At 36.0% G+C, this 18,432-nt stretch overlaps 1 protein-coding gene across 5 annotated transcripts in view; it reads left to right on the top strand.

Annotated features, from left to right (window-relative positions):
• The first annotated feature begins 7,022 nt into the window (after nucleotides 1-7,022).
• Nucleotides 7,023-18,432, top strand: part of LOC106878688 (uncharacterized) — a 54,548-nt gene continuing 43,138 nt past the window's right edge. Inside the window, exon 1 of one of the 5 annotated variants that reach the window (XM_014927984.3) lies at nucleotides 7,023-7,960. The gene's annotated coding sequence lies outside the window, so the exon portion shown is untranslated. Of the gene's footprint in view, nucleotides 7,961-13,097; nucleotides 13,242-14,919; nucleotides 15,049-15,158; nucleotides 16,451-16,837; nucleotides 18,052-18,432 lie in introns of those variants that run through there. The other 4 variants (XM_089350595.1, XM_052967000.2, XM_089350596.1 and 1 more) reach the window with 4 other exon arrangements.

The raw sequence follows: 18,432 nt of genomic DNA, 5'->3' as shown, positions 1-18,432 counted from the left end.
TAGCAAGTGCATTGGTAACAGATTTAATTTTAGCATCAAATCCTATATTTTTTCCCACCTTTGTTGTTTTGCTATCAATACATACACTAACAGTTATTTCATTCCAAATTTATTTTCTAAAAAAAAGTTGTCTACTTTCAATAAAGCCCCATCTAATGATTGATAAAGCACTAAACACTCATGCACTGTTTTCATACAAATATCTGACAAATACTAATGAGGTGCATTTGTAATAGTTGATTCATCTAAGTCAGTCTTTCTCAACCATTTCTTTGCCTGTAGACCCCTTTGATTCCTATTTTACTCAGAAGGACTATTTGAAGTTTTAATAAAATCCCTTTGTATTTTTATAATTAAATATCATTAGGAATTGCATAAAAAATGTTAAAATATTTTGAGTATTGCAGAAGTATAACCAATTTATTGCAGATAAATTTTAATAACACAATTTTATATGGACTCCACAAGGATCATATGGACCCTGGTTGAGAACCACTGATCTAAGTGAATCACAAATTTAGTACTTCAGTTAATTCTTTCAATAAATCCCCCAAATGAGTTATTTTCTAATTTCTGAAATTCTTTAACATACCATGTCGAATAAAAGCGGGATTTTACTAATTTTATCAGTAATTTTGGTGTTTCTTTCTGAAGACATTCACCAATCATGTATGGTTTCTTAGTTTTTATAATTAAAACTGACTCAGATGAATCAACTGATATTACAAATGCACCTCAATTATTAGTATTTATCAAATATTTGTATGAAAACACTGTGCATGAGGACTTAGTTTTTTTATCAATCATTAGATGGATGTACAATAGATAAGGTTTTATTGAAAGTAGACAACTTTTTTAGAAAATAAGTTTGGAATGAAATAATTGTGTTAATGTATGTATTGATAGCAAAACAACAAAGGTGGGAAAAATATAGATTTGATGCTTCAAAATTGTTAATGCACATATGTCCATCAAGCATGACAACACAATTTTTACATCATAGATTTTGTTACCACAAGGTCATTGATGGATAAATCGCTTTGATATTCTCCCTTCGAGATTTGTAGCTTTTGGAACTTTCATATGCTTCCTCGGATCAACATTATAGTTTAGAGAACATATAGTGAGTTTGTCCTTAGATTTGCACCATCCCAAAATTGTTTGCTTTTTAACATTATATTCTTCACAAACACTCACCCCTGAAGCACCAGCCTCTAACTTCCTTACACGTTCCAGCTTCTGGCCCACAAATAGGACACATGCTTTCCTTTAGATTATTATTCTCTTTGAAACCATAATATAAAATACAAGTCTGAAAGATGGTTAGTCACTGAAATATCAACAAAAATTGCTGGATAAACATTGCTGTGTTGCATACAGTGATTATTGCCAAAGTATGCACTGTCTAGCATAAGTATTACTCAAAAATAAATGCATAAAATTTAGGCTACTTTGACATGATAAATCTTTGTTTCTGTATGTGTATTATCAGATTTAAAAACAAATAACAGCCAGATTATACAATGACAGAGCAAGAACAGAATTATTTGAAAGAAAATCATTTACAGTTCATAAATTTTCATATTTAACTTCCCATAAATACCTATAGCCTGTAATAAACTCTATGCTTTCTCATGAAAATGTAGTGTTTATTATTGAGAAGTGTGGAAATGGATAAGAAAGAATAAGTGTTATGTCCATCTGTCTGTCTGTTCCCACTTCACAGTCAAACAGCTGGACCAATGATCATGGTGTTTTTTTGGATTATGAAGAAGGTAATCAGGAAGGTTTTTAGTGAAAAAAAATGTGAAAAAGTATGATTATTTAGTGGATATTGAATTTTGTATAAATAAATTACCTTTGATTTTTTATTAACTCACACAGTCCTGGAATAACCAACATCTTTCATGCCATAAAATCGAACTTACTTATATTCTTACAAAGCCCCAAATTGAAAAATCTGATTGAAAAGATCACCTTATGGAATAGCAGATGCCAACTAAAAAATCTTAAAAACACCTCACACGGGCAGAATTCAAACCATATAATGAAATAGAATTCTTAGTAAAAGAATACGGAGGTAGGAGATGTGGAACATACAACAACATCAACAACTTCAAAAACTTGGAAAATGGTTCCCACATAAAATTCAAGAGCGGATCCCTTGTCAAAATAAATGCAGATATGAACTGCAAAAGGCAAAACCTCACATACTGCATTACCTGCCCAAACTGCAAAGAAAATTACATTGGTGAAACAAATAATTCCCTCTGCCAACATGCAAGAATCCACAGGCAACATATCCGTCAAGAGGAATTACACAAGATTCCATTAAGTAAGCATCTGGAGATATGCAGCGATGGAAAATTCAAAATTTTTCCCTTTTACAAATGTGTATGGGATGATCCGCAATACCAAAAAGCAATGGAACTACATTTCATCAAAAATTCTCTCCAAAATTGAATGTTTGAAAGAAAAGCGGAGACAGTACATTTTGTATTTTAAATAGAACTCAAATGTCGGAAACATAATGCTCATCTCTGTAAATACTTAGGTGTGTATATGTGGTATTGAGATGTTCTGAGCTTTGCATGTTTCTCTAGTTTGTAAGTGTTATACTAATGTTCTCTAATGCTGTTACACAGCATAAACATGGACATGTTCCAAAACACACGCACACACACACACACACACGCGCGCGCACACACACCCTTCATCAAGGGATTCTCTCCAAAATTTAATGTTTTAAGGTAAAGCAGAGAATTTGCATTTTTTATTCCAAATGTGGCTCATCTCTACAAATGTTCAGGTACATATATGTGTAGCATTGGGATGTTCTAGCTTTATGTATATATGTACATATGTATTTTTTATTTTATTTATTTAAAAAATTTTTAATTTGTAAATTTATACTAATGTTTTTTCATGCAGAACTATATTTCATCAAAAAAAATTCTCTCCAAAATTGAATGTTTGAAAGAAAGGGAAGACATTCTGTATTCTAAATATAACTCAAAGAGGAGAAAAAGAAAGAAAGAGGAAAAAAGAAAGAAAGAGGAAAAAAGAAAGAAAGAGGGAGAAAATGAGGGAAAGAGAGAAATAAAGCAAAAAGCAAAAAGATTTTTTTTTTTTTGCAGAGGTCACCATCCTTAAACACATTCCAATACAATGGTAAAAGACTAAATAAATAAATAAATGAATGGTAAATAGGAAGGAGGATCCCCCTTCTCTCTCTTTCCCTCCCTCGCTCCCTCCTCCATCCATCCATCCATCCATCAGCCTATCTACCTACCCATATTTCTATCTATCCATCTCCATTGTCATGGAACCTCACCCAAAAAACAAAAACAATGCTCTCTTCTTCTAAACAAAACCACACAAAAACATGTTTTATATAAATGAACAAGCTGTTTGTACATTCACAAAATTTTATTTAACAGGTTCGAGAAACAAACGAAAGCACTAATAATAATGAAGAAAAAAAAAGATTTATTTCCAAAATTCTGATGACGTTTTTTCTCAATATAAATATAATATGTATGTATATATATATATATATATATATATATATATATATATATATATATATATATATATATATATATATATATATATGTATATATATATATATATATATATATATATATATATATATATATATATATATATATATATATATATATATATATATACACATGCATACATACATACATACACACACACACATATCAGTCAGCCTCAGTATCATTTAACGTCCACTTTTCCATACACATATGAGTCAGACAGTATACGTATAAGTATATATGGGTATATATACACAGGGTGTTTCGGCTAAATTTGACAGTTTGCATAAAAGGAAAAGAAAACACAATATTCCATCCAAAAATAAAAGTATTTTGAAAAATTCAAAAAGAAAATATCAACTACATTATGGCTGGGAGATAACACTTTACTCAAAGTACTGCCTTCGGCTTCCACCATGGTCTCAAAATGGCTCCAGAACCTGGCATATGCATTCTTCAAATACATCCTTGGTCTTGACCACCAACTCAGCCTTGGTGTTGCAGGCTGAGCAGTTGGTCTCTTTCTCAACCGTTCCCAGCACATATTATCCCATGAGATACAATCAGGGGAATTAGGAGGCCAGAAATTGGGACTGGTGAAGTTGTAGATAACTGCTTCTGATTTTTCTCCCAGTTATGGCAAGGGGTCGAATCCTGCTGTCACACATATGGCCTACCAGTAGCAATCCTGTCTAACAAGGGTTTGACCACAGTCTCCAGGATCTTCATATAGCTGTCTGAGTTGAACCTAAGGTCTGTTCAAATATCACTCTCACCCAAAAGATTATCACAGTTTGGAGAAACTTGATTTTCATGATATGTAGGCCAACCATCTATTGATGTGGGTGTTGTTCAACTGGTCCTGGCAGAAGTTCCTTTCATCTGAGAAGAACCAGATCATCTCCTTTTCAACAGGATGCCTTAGCTTGTTTAGGAGCTTCTTCACCTCTGCCAAGCGAATCTCCTTGACCTTGACTGTCAGAATTTGTTCCTTGTACCTCTTGTATAAGTGGTACTAAAAGTCCTCATTCAGAGTCAGCTTCATGGTGGTCACTCCAACACCCATCTCTCTTGCTAAAGCTCAGATTCTCTTGCTTGGACCTTCTTTCCCCTTGTCCTGCAGTTGTTGGATGAATTCAGGCATGTGGACACAATCAATACCTGCTCTGTCCCTTCCAGCTGGCCACAGCTTCATAGTCTCTGTTACAACTGTCCATGTCAAGTCTTACAACCTTTACAATAGTTCACAGAGCATTGAGTAGCAGTCATGATGTTGGCATTTTGATGCCTAGTGCAGATCATCATGATACAGGTAACTGTTTTCCAATATTTAAATGGCTTCCAGTCCTCTGTGTCAAGTAATTTTAGCTTAACTACAACTTTAATCTTTATGTTCTCTAACACTGTTGACAGTTCACCAATACATCAAGATGTTCTTGAAAAAAAAAAAAAAGGAGACAAAAATCATTAATCAAATTTAACCTGAACACCCTGTAGGTGTCAATGTATATATCAATATATATACTTTGCAGGCCACCATATGAACTGATATTACCTACGGATTAAGAAAAAAAACTTAGAGTGAAATTGATGTCCTAAAAGTGAAGATCCCCTTTGTGTGTGTGTATATATATATATATATAATAATTAAGATTCAGTTGAATTAGGTACTTAAATTGAGGCACCAAGCCAGTTTGATATCGTCTGTGCAGCTCGAAGTTAGGTGAATAAAAGGCAAATAAATAACAAGGATGTCCAGGTATAAATGCATACCTGGACGTCCTTGTTACTTATTTGCCTTATATATATCATCATCATCATCATCATCATCGTTTAACGTCCGCTTTCCATGCTAGCATGGGTTGGACGATTTGACTGAGGACTGGTGCAACCAGATGACTACACCAAGCTCCAATCTAATTTGGCAGAGTTTCTACAGCTGGATGCCCTTCCTAATGCCAACCACTCAGAGAGTGTAGTGGGTGCTTTTACGTGTCACCCGCATGAAAACGGCCATGCTCGAAATGGTGTCTTTTATGTGCCACCCGCACAAGAGCCAGTCCAGGGGCACTGGCAACGATCTCGCTCGAAAACCCTACAAGGCCAGTCAGGCAGTACTGGCAACAGTCACGCTCAGGATGGTACATCTTATGTGCCACCTGCACAAGAGCCAGCCCAGGGGCCCTGGCAACGATATATATATATATATATAAGGCAAATAAGTAACAAAGATGTCCAGGTATAAATGCATACCTGAACATCCTTGTTATTTATTTGCCTTTTATTCACCTAACTTCGAGCTGCACAGACAATATCAAACTGGCTTGGTGTCTCAATTTAAGTACCTAATTCAACTGAATCTTAATTATTATATATATATATATAATATATCTATCTATCTATCTATCTATCTATCTATCTATCTATCTACACACACACACACACACAGGCTTCCTCAGATTACGATGGGATTTTGTGCTTATGAGAATAAGGTATGACCACTAATTGAAGACACAGTCTGCACTTTTCTAGAAACTTATGCCTGCTAGAATTTTTATTCTTTGGAAAAGAAAAAAAAAACATAACCAGGATTTAATGCCTCTAAAAAATCATCTGATGTTTCTTCTGGGAGGAAATACAACTGATAATAGGGAATTAATGCCCCCAACTTGCGTATCATTTCAGAAATCTAAGGACCTTACAGGTTATGCAAAGCTTAATTTGCATCTCATTTGGTTTTAAATAAGAAGACAGGGATGACTAAGAGCCTTTTACAAGAGTGGTAAATTTCACGTTATGGTAGGTTTTTCTGAAATCCATTCTTCCCTCAACACCAGGGATTCAACCCTATTGAAGCTTCTAAATTCTTATGAAATCAACACTATACATACATACAAGCATATATATATATATATATATATATATATATATATATATACACACACATATATACATACATATGTACATACATATATATATATATATATATATATATATATATATATATATATATATATATACATATATATATACACATACATATATATACACACATGTACCTATATACATGCATATCAACATACATATACACACATTTATAAGTACACAAACATATATATACATATCTGTGTATATAATATATGTATATACGTATGTATATATTCATACATGGAAGTATTCTTTCTTCATATATTCAGAGGGAGTGGGTGGGGGGAATGAGAAAAAAAGGGAAACAAATTATTTTACTGAAAATCCCTAAGAGAAGATCGAATAAATTAGTAATATAATACTTTTTTACTTTCGATATTCAGTAAAGATGCTACCGGATGAAAATAGTTCTGGCGCCAAAATTAGCAATTTTACTTTCTTTCTTTCTTTCTCTGCTCTTTTTCTTTTCTTTTTGTGAATGACGAAATATATGAATGGAAATTACTACTATATAAAGAGATAACCAACGTCATCAGCTTCCAGCCTCACTTTTACGGTATCATCGTATTTGCCTCTGTGAAACTGCCACTTCGATTTAATTATATAATTAACAATCGGTTTTGCTAGATACTCTTTTATATATTTATATATATATATAAACAGCTGAATACATCAAAGTGTATTTTCATAGCTGTTGCTCAAGAAGACTAAGAAACAGCGTTTAATTAGAACTACTTGTAGAGTTGTAATACAACTCTTTCCAGAGAGTCTTTATAGCCATACAAGACCCATCACGTCATCATGTTCGATATGATATTGACAACAATATAGGATAAGCTAATCGATTGGTGTTAGCCTCGGAATATTCGGTCAAGTTATTTTTTTTATGAACGACGGAATTCCTACATCAACAATGATGAAGTTGATAGCCATGCAGTTTAGAGAGGAAATACCAGTCCACGTAGTGCTACTAACCACATAACGTCAGTATAGATGGGACACTCCAGAATACATTACGGGAGATTTATTGACTGATCTGTCTTCTGGACATGTGAAAATTTCGTGATTTCCGAAGAGTCGAAAGCGACAGAATCTAAAAAAAAAAAAAAACAAGAAGTCTGGAACTGGTCGTCACACTTCGAATATACTTTCATTTTCACTTTAAGCTATCCATAACCTCTCACGCTTTCCTTTTTCTGACAATACACTTTTCTAATACAAACACGCGTTCAATACATACACATTACATTCAAGTATATTTATACGAGTAAATTTTTGTGTATTTATATATATTACTGGAAGAAATCTCCAACTAAAGAAAATAGTATATCACACGCGCACACTCATACAACATTTACAAACGTTCTTACTAACCTCTACTCTTATTCATTATCATTCATTGAACTTAGGAGACAAGGAAATTTCTTCAATCGCCGAATCGTTGTTACCAATCATAAAAAAGTGAGAAAGTAAGTTTCCATTTTGTCTATATATATATATATATATATGTGTGTGTGTGTGTGTGCATGTATGGATGTCTGTATTTGCCATTTTTGTTTTACAATTTCCTCTGATTCGAAGCTTCTGTACTGCAATTTAAACATGACATTTTTATTCAAAATGATATTCATGTCTATCTTAGAACATTCACCACACGTTGTTTCAATAAGACACACTCACACGCATATAAACATACATATACTCGAATGAGTAGTATGCTGTAGAGAACAAATATAAACTATACTCTACGTTATGAAGTGAATTCTTTTCCTTTAATTTTCTCAATGATTATACTACCAGACCTATACACACACACACACACACACGCATATGTATGTATGCAGGTATGGCAGGTATACACAAATACCATAGATACATATACATACATGTATATTTATACACACGTTACGGAAAGAAAAAGAGAAAGAGAATGCAGGAAAAAAATGCGTGTGTGTGTGTGCTCGCGCGCGTGCGCCTGTTGATCGCTATAGAGTAAAAGCTGACCTCCCAGCGATCAAAGCCAGCAACGTTATTTCGATTCTGAATCTAATGCAACTTAAATCTTTCTCTTCGTTTCACTTTCGCTAAAACACTTAAGCACTTAAGCACACCAGCTTTTATTCCCATCTACATTTAATCGATAAAGCTGATCACATGTTAATCAGGCCAATACTGATGATATAGGTTTCATTAACTGACCAGATTTAACGCACTAATTCGTAGGATAAATATTTAGCTTGCACGTCTCTGTGTGTTAGTCATCACTTCGAAGACTATACGGTATATGCTTGCATTCTATCCATACATATTGCATAGCTATGTGATTAAAAAGTTGGTTTTGTAACCACATGGTTCCAGGTTTGATCCTTCTGTGTGACACTTTGGCTAAGTCTCGGGAATTCAGCAGATGAAAACTGCGGAAGAAAGCGATAGTATTACACACACACAGAGGGAGATAGATATGTATATATGATATGCGTGCGCGAGCGGCCGGTCTCTCACTGCAACAGAATTAGGAGTTGACATAGTATTTTTCTTGAAAAACCGGCTACACGACAGGGATAGTCTTTTGAGTTAAGAAACAGCACAACTGTCTGTGTTATTATCTGAACGAGCAAATGTTTGTTCTTTACGGGTCTTAGTGAGTACTTAACCTTAAATTGTGGTTCTTCCATTTATACCAGTACCTGTGTGTGTGTGTGTGTGTCTGACCGTCTTCATTCATCTATACAATTACAAGTATAAAGAGACAAGAGCAAAAGACGTGAAAGGGTGTGATGTTTTAGCAGCGCAATTAAAACCGAAGGAAAATAATACCCGATGAAAATGTTGTCAAGTAAATACAAATAAACATAATGACACATATATTAGTTTAAAATTTTTGAATAACTGAAACTATATGTGCAAACAGAAGACAGAAGCATTCATTCGATATTTGTAATCTAAAACAACAAGCAAGATATAAGATCACTTTATCGAAATTTTTCGAAAATATGGGCCATGCAGATGGGAGCAGGATATTCAGCGCCAAAAGGCAATTCTTGCAAAGTGCGCTTCTGTTCCTAGCTTTACACAATAATTCCCGTTCTCCTAGTTCTACAATGAGCCGTCTCCAATTGTTTTTTACATCCTCCAACCATCATCAGTATTATACCAGCTGAGAAAAAAGCCGAAAAATATGTCCTGTCATATTATCGAGGCGGCGAATTGGCAGAGTTGTTAATGCATCGGCTTGAATGTTTCACTGTATTTGCTCCGAGTTCAAATCCTACTAAAGTTAACTTCGCTTTTCATCCTTTCAGAGTATTTAAGATAGAAACATACAAGTCCACAGCAGTGGATTGACGGGACTTTGAGAACGTCAATATTTGTTTCGGCTCTTTGCGTCATGAGTTCAAATATCGTCGTGGCTTTTAGATGGTAGACATAATTCGTCGGCCGGTTTAACGCCACTACTTGGCACTTTGGATGCTTTTAGCGGAGCCCACTCTGGTTTCAGGATACCTTTTTGCCTCTTTATCACATTTGAGGGCCAGCAAAGGTCATGAACACTACCCCTTCTTTTAGATAAGGCAAGTAAAAAAAGAAAAAGAAAAGAAGTAGCTCTCTTATCTTCTTTGTTTCCACGATTGAACTGAGGCCATGCTGAAGCACTGTATAGTATGTTTAGTTGAGCACATCGATCCCTATACCCATTTTTAAAGTCTGGAACTTATTTTATCGACCTCTTTTACCGAAGCACTGTGTTACGGGGACTAAACTAATACCGTTTGTCAAGCGGAATGGGGACAAACACACACGTATGTGTGTGCGTATGTACAACGGGCTTCCACGCAGTTTCTGTCTGCCAAATTCATTTACAAGGTATTGGTCGACCAGGGAGTATAGTAGAAGATACTTGCCCAAAGTGCTGTGCAGTGAGATTGAACTCGAGACCACATAGCTCAAGGCGAGCTTCTTAGCCACACGAAACATGCCAAATCAGCTGATTGGTCATACATCACACGATGTCCACCCACATCCTCCTTCGTTCTTCTTTGTTCCAGGAATGACTTCACCTGATGTCTTTATTACGAAACATCCGTGTTTTTAATTGGATGTATAAGCTATCTGTGACGCTCCCACCTGATTTTAGCGTCCCGTGCGATCGCCCAGCCTTACTGAGCTACTCTCATGAAAGTTAACCTTTTCACTGCGAAATTAAATTTCATATTAGTAATGATGTTAGATATCAACCAAAAAATAGAATTGGTATTTCCTATAAGTCACGTTGGCTCAATAAACTCGACATATTTCTACAGAAAATAATTTCAAACATGATATTCCTCAAAAGGATAGATTGGTATATAAAACTGCTTTCGCAATTAAGGGTAACGAAATTCTGAACGGATATATCTGCTTTCCATAGTAAAAAAAAGTTAAACCAAATCAGGTTTTCAAAAAAGAATGCTCAGAAAAATCATCATAATCCTATAATGGTATGTTGAAGTGGTTAATTTTCCACTAGATATCGATAATGGGACCAGTTCTTCCTTGAAAACGTCACAGCCATTTTTGTTAGCACGTTACGCCAGGTAAATGAGAATTGTGACGGCAGACATTGTTGTCCAGAAAATTCCATTAGCAGTTTTTGAAATTACAAGGCCAATGAGACTTTTTATGCTCCTCTGGAGAAATTCAGAGGAATTAGCAGTTAATATTTTTCAGGTGATAAAAAATGTTATTTTGTGCGATGTCACATACGTCACACTTTTTGGATCCTCTTTAAAACTTGAAAATACATTTCCGGTGAAAAAATATTTTGTTTAATACTTGCCTGGGTAGTCAAACTTTACTGCGAAAAATTAATCAATATAATTCTTGTAAATGTTCAAGGTTTACAGCTTAGATATTTAATAATTTGTATTTCTCTGAATGCCGTGTACGTCGCGCGAGAAAAGCCCTACTGCAAAGCACTTGCCCCAGGTGGAACACAACTGGCGAAAGCAAATTATACGCTTCGGTCTTATACACATCATCACCAAAGAATGTTCTACTTGCTTAACAAGACAAACAAAAGCCATCCAATCGTGAACATGCCGTCACTTTAAGACAGTGTTTAGGAGTACAATTAGCCGTGTCCTTTATTTAAGACGATAAAGTGTAGTTCGAAGGAGGTACGTCTGCTGTTTCTAACAGGGATCTATTTCATCTAGATCCATCGATCAACAATGGTAAATGAGGCGGTTTGTATGTACGTGTGTGTGTGTGAGAGAGAGAGAGAGAAGGGGGGGGGGAAGACAGAGAGAACGTGCGCGTTATGAATGATAGCTATAGTGCTAGCAGCGTGACTGCATGATTGGTGTTGTCAGAGACATTGCCGGCTATTGTAATGCTCGCTATAGAAGCGACAACGGTCGTCTTCGCGATCGTTGTTGTTGTGGTTGTGACGACGACGTTGATGGCGACAATGATGATGATGACGGTGAGGAGACGATGGCGGTGTTTAGAGAGCAGCAGTGATATTTGTGGCGTTGATTGAAAACAATATACAAGATTAAACAGTTAATTAAAATATAATAATAAATTAATAATTGATCGATTTATATTGAAATTTAGCCAGTGTCTAAAATTCTTGATGAAAGAGCTTTTCATAAACGGTTGTCACATGGGGGAGGAAACAGAGTGAAGTGAAGGTTGGTTCCTTAACTTGTTTGGTACTAGCTGTACAGCTTGTAGTGGGTACTTTTGTACTAAGCCAGTTCGACGAACCTGTTTTTGTTCGCGTTCTTTTATAGTTTTATTATCAGCTGAGCAATTTCTAATAGAATTATCGATTAGTTACATTAATACAAGGGTTTAGGTGTGCAGTGTATAGAAAATAAGATTATGTGATGTTAGTACCTTTCTAAAGAACATCGGCGATATCAACGAGCCAGTGTAGAAGATCTACGTGGTCGCTAGAGCTAAAAGAAATAGCAGTAAGATCTCTTCCAAATCACTATCTTCAAAGAAAAGTACGTTGAATAATATAGTAACGACATAATCCTATATATATTATATGTATTAAAAACAAACACCAGATAGTCACAATTGGAGTGCTTTTGACCATAGGTCTGCTTGATCAAGACGGGTTTGAGCCTAAACAGCGATTTAAGTAAAATAAGATGAGAACCGATTCGAATCCTCTGCTCGTTGAGAACTCACTTCACTTCTATATTGTCAACAATGCTTAGGATTTATCATAGTGTGTCCTTTAACCATTGGTGAGTTTACCTCTAAGTTTGGCCAGCTGACAGAAGTCAGAGTATTCTGGCCAAGGTGTATAATATAATTCGGTAATTTTTTCAGATTAACACCCGCACGATTTTCACTAGGGTGTTAGGGTTACGGTTTAGGGTTAGTGTTAGGGTTACGGTTTTATGGTCAGAGTTAGGGTAAGGGTTTAGGGTTAGGTAATCGTGCGGGTGTTTATCTGAAAAATTACCTATAATTCTAGTTGTGAGGGTGGGGATTGGGAGGGACCTAACAGGTGAAATAACCTAGAGCCCCACTTCATCTAAAGTCGACTCTGCCTATAACCTATAGGATTGCAAACTCCAAGATATCCCCAATACAGAGTTGTTGATTCATAAAATGATGAACTGTAGTTGTGGCATCTATTTACAGTTAAGTGAACTGGGTCGTTAGATTTTAAAGTGTTTGGTTCGTCCATATACAGAATGCAAGGCTAACCTCGATCTGAATTTAGATTTATTGGAGAAACAAAATGTATGTATATTCATCTGTTATTATGGGATCATCTAACGTAAATTAAACAAGGATTACGGTTTCAGCTCGCAGTGTGCACCAGTTATAGCCATGTTAACAGTAACACCGGTTTAGCAATGTTAACTTCTAAAGCATTTGTTTAGTCTGTGAAGGAACTTTTATATAGTCACAAGATTTAGGTGATGAACAGCACTGTCTACCGAACTAGGTTTTCCGACTTGTTAGAAATGTCAACTAAATATTCCTTATTACATAATGTAGTCCTATATACCAGTACAAAGACGGGATGGTTATGGTTGGAATGCTTTGTGATCATAGTTCTACTTGATCAGGAATGATCTGGTGCTTCAACGACAACCGCTTTAATAAACTCGCTCACATCTAGTCTCTACAAATGTCAGGACTCACTCTCTGACGATAGTTCATCTAGACCACTTTGAACTAAAGCTAAAGTCATCTCTCCGAATAGTTACTAGCTCTGTCCAAGTTAAGTGCACCTACAGGCTCTCTCTATTGCCCATGCACAAGTGTTTTCTACGCTGGCTCCAGGTCGGCCAATGCCTTAAGAGTGAATTTGGTGGTCGAAAACTGGAAACCCGTTGTTATAAGTATATAGATGTGTGAATGTATTCGCCTTTGGGTGTGTCTCCCAGTTCTAGACAACCGGTATTTGTTTGTTTACGTCCTCGTAACTTAGGGATTTAGAATAACTACCAGGCTTTAAAATTAGTACTAGAGTCGATTTACTCGCCTAAACCGTTCAAGGTGGTGCTCCATCGTGGCCGCAATCCCATGACTGAAATAAGTAAAAGAAAGAAAAGTATATAACTAATTTATATTATTCTTTTCTACTCTAGGCACAAGGCTCGAAATTTTGGGGAGGGGGCAGTCGATTAGATCGACTCCAACACGCAACTGGTATTTAATTTATTGACCCCGAAAGGATAAAAGGCAAAGTCGACCTCGGCGGAATTTGAACTCAGAGCATAAAGACAGACGAAATACCGCTAAGCAGTTCACCCAGCGTGCTAATGATTCTGCCAGCTCGCCGCCTAATTTATGTTATTATAAGCGGACATGGCTGCGTAGTAAGAAGATTCGGGTTCAGTGGTGTTGCATGGTTTCTTCGGTGTTTTCTACTTTAGCTCTGAGACTTGTGAGTGGATATGAAAGATGGAAAATGAAAAGAATCCCGTCGTATGTATATGTGTCTGTGTCTTTCTCCTCCCCCCACCACTTGACAACCGGTATTACCTAGTGGTTCGACAAAAGAGACCGACAGAATAAGTATCAAACTTAAAAAACAAAAAAAAATAAGTACTGAGGTCGATTTGATGCTCCAGCATGGCTGCGGTCTAGTGACGGAAATGAGTAAGAGAAGGTTAAGTTTTAGCTAAATTTGGAACACATGGACTTATTCTTTTATCATATTTACTTGTTTCACTCATTAGATTGTGTACAGTGTCGTCTTAAGACATGGGCAACAGGGCGGCTCGTATATAGACACTGCGGAACTGCAGCACCCCTCCCCCTATTTCCACTCGATATTATCGATAGCATTCAATGTAATGAGTCCTTTTTTAAAATTATTTCTTTTTATTTGTACATTATATAATCCTTAAGCTTGATGTCAATAGCCATCCTTTAGTTTATGAAAACAAAAGATATAAAAATCCTTGTATCGAACTGTGCGCTTCACAGTTCCAGCGACGTGGTGTTTGGCTGTGTGCGCATGCTCACATGTCCGAGATAGGAAGCTTCACGCTAAGGAGAGAAAGCACTGTCGTTCACGCAGTGCCGGTGAAAGGTAGTGTTTCTTTTTGACTCCATGTGTGTTGTGCTTAAAAACGTGTTTATATTCTTGAATGTGATAAAGTGTAGAATTAGATTATTGTTCTGCTTCCAGCTTCATTGTTGCTGCCAGGATTTGAAAAATCGGGCAGATTCCTCCACCCCTTATCTTATGATTTAGGGTGGATTTTTGAAAAACTAGGGGAAATTCGCGGCGATGTTCAATGAACAAATTAAATTCACTACCCGACAGTGGCTAAAACGCAAATCGATCAGCAACGGCTAACAATTTTCTGAAACAGCTCCCCCACTAATTTTATCTACGAGCCGTGACTAGCTGTTTAGAGCCTATAATGCTGTTGAAACGGTTTTTCAAATGTATGAATGCATTTGTACATTTAAGATGTTGTTGTTGTTGTTTTGGCCCCAGGTAGACCCTAATCGCGTGGAGCTATGATTAAAAGTTTTCCACTTATGTACATCACGTCTAAGAGCTGCATTGTTCAACGTGTCCGTCTTTTTCTAAAACGGTAGAATATGATTCAAAGGAGATTTAGCGGTTGTTTCTAGCAAATTGAACGATCGCATAGAAACTCCCACAGGTTACCGAAGAGCCCGACTGGATGCATTTTTACTAAATCCAAAGTTCTTTCCTTTATTTTCTGAAAGTAATTTCCGCTGCGAAATGACTAAGCGTAGCTGGAAGAAAGAAATCGATGAATAATACTAGGGATTGATTTAATTGGATCAATCAGAATCTTTACTTTGCTTCCTGTTTTCAAATCAGAATCGTTGTTGTGACTTTCCAAAAATATACCTGACTCCACTACCATGAAGCGCATCATCGTCGTCATCATTACAGCTGTCCCGACGGCCTAATTTCTGACATAAAAATAGCAAAAACAATATAAGAAGTTGGTTTAATATCACAAATTAAATGTATGCGCTTATAGTATGTAATTGTGTGTTCTGCTCCTTGTTAACCCAAAGCTGACTAGAATTATGATCAAATACATTCCAACCATGACTATCTGCTCGAGCCATTGCGTATCGAAAACTACTTTATCCAATGTGTTCCTCTCTTCAAGATAGTAGATTGTAGTTTAAGGGCAACTTGACTGCTTTTTCTAACCGAGAGAGTGACTACATAAATGCTCCTTCGTTGGCGTATATATACGTTTGTTTTCTTTTCTTCTAACGTGTGTAAACTGCAATAAAGTTATGAAATGTTGTTTCCATTGATTTTATAACAATATCACCATCGCAGCTAACCTCAGCATCGTGCTACACCATCATCAATACCAACACTACTACCACCATAACATATTGCATTACCTTTACTGCTGTTGTCTGTATTATCTGATTGATTGCCGGTGTATGTCTGACAGTCTCACTGTCTCTTCATCGCCTTTCTACAAGTATGTTTCTTGTTTTAATCTTTCGCCTGTCAGTTCGTCTTTCCGCCTGCCTGTTTGATTGTATGTGTATCTGTATCACTATTTACCTTCCTATCTTTATTTATATCTGTTCTTCCTTCTATCCTTCTATGTTTGTCTACGTAAATCAGTATATTTATCTATTTGGCTCTGGCCTCTCCTTGTAGGGCGAGTCAGTACATATGTAATGCCAGATTTGCGACATCAGGTGACCGTAAATAATTATATAAATAAATAAAAGCCTCATCACTAAATTCTACCCCCCCCCCCCTTTTCATCTTTTGCTATCACTTTCTCTTCCTTTTCACATTCTCTCAAGTATTTTTCATATTAATCTTATCATTCACTTTATTTCTTCCTTCCTTTCTTCTTGTGTCCCTCTTTTTGACTATGTCGCTCTTTCTCTAAATCTTTTCTCCCTCTAATATTGACATGTTTCTACGGAGTTCAGTGTAGTGATGATAAAATTGGTTAAATAAGATCACTCTATGTAGTTTGAAATCGGAGAGAGAGAGAGAAAGAGAGAGAGAGAGAGCGGCTTGGATACATATATTTACATCTATCACTGAATCGGCGGAGTTATTAGTCAGAAATAATCAATAGTTTGCTCTTCTAAATAATTTTCAACCTGTTTTGTTCTGCGTTCCAATCTCACTGGAATCCAATTTCTTCCTCCTTTCTGTGACCGGCCATCTACTATGGTGACCGAATCTATCGATTACATCCCTTCACCACACAAAATAAAAGACTCATTATTGATATTATAAATCTTTCTTATAAATTCAGAAGCTTTACAAGCCTATGTAAAAACATTATATAGGTGTGGGATCGTACTTTTAGAAATCTGTTCCCAACGATTCGTGTCGGTATTTCAGTTGCAATTTCCGCTTGTAGCTATTTCTTGCTCATACTCTTGATCGAAGCAATGTGCATCGTGTTTAAAATATACCTACAGAGGTTGTGTGTATATATATGCATCTCCGATAGATTCAAACACAGCATGCCTCATTATTCCACTACTTGATTCAATTTACATATGACTCAGTGTTTTCTGTTTTTATTTAGAGGCAGCAGCATTTCCATGAGTAAAAAAAAAATCTACATAAGCATTTCTTTCCGATATAGCCCGATGTATCGATGACAGTGATTATTACACATTAGCCTATACGTGGGATAAATAAATAAATAAATAACAGCTGTAGGTGCCGAACTAATTCTTGTAAGATGTTTCTATGCAGGGAAACAAAAAGGAAAGCAGATATGCAACGAAAACAAAAGAAACCAATTCTACCAAAAATCAGTCGATTGGAATAGCTGTTTATTTATTTATTTTTCCGAAAAACAGTAAATGAGGTAGTGGTGGGTTAGTGTTGGGTTGAGAAACACGACATCGACTGGCAGTTTATCACATGTCTCGTTGACACTCACACTGTTGCTGAGTTCTTACCGCTGCTTGTTGGCTCTGTTTGGTGGCTTTCTAGTGTAGCAGATCACTTAAAGGCCGTAATACGTTGAATAAACCCCTCTATCTTACTATTGGATAGCAAATGTCGGCACTAACCGGAGAAAACCCCTATCGTAAGGTAACTGTGTCATTTTGTTCTGTTTTCACTTTCGCATGCGTTGTGTGTACGTGTGGGACTTTTGTTGATTTCTCATCTATTGCATGGAAGTATTAGATGTAATTTTTAACAACTTATTTATAGTGAACATGTGTTAGCTTTGTAAAAAAAAAAACGAAATGAATTAGTGAATATTATGATGGTATGCAGCCTGTGGCATGACCAATACTATTTAACACGCACTCACATGAGCACCTTTTTTCTCTCTAACTATTTATATATATATATATATATATATATTGATAATATGTGTAAATTATATATGGATAATTGAATGTTAAGGGAGGAAAAACATGCTGCTAATGTGTGCATGTATATAATATGCATGTTGTATAAAGGAAT

Source organism: Octopus bimaculoides, chromosome 4, assembly GCF_046866305.1.
Source record: "Octopus bimaculoides isolate indiv1 chromosome 4, ASM4686630v1, whole genome shotgun sequence".
Taxonomy (NCBI): domain Eukaryota; kingdom Metazoa; phylum Mollusca; class Cephalopoda; order Octopoda; family Octopodidae; genus Octopus; species Octopus bimaculoides.
The sequence above is the reverse complement of the archived record's forward strand: the minus strand, read 5'-3'. Positions and strand labels throughout refer to the sequence as shown.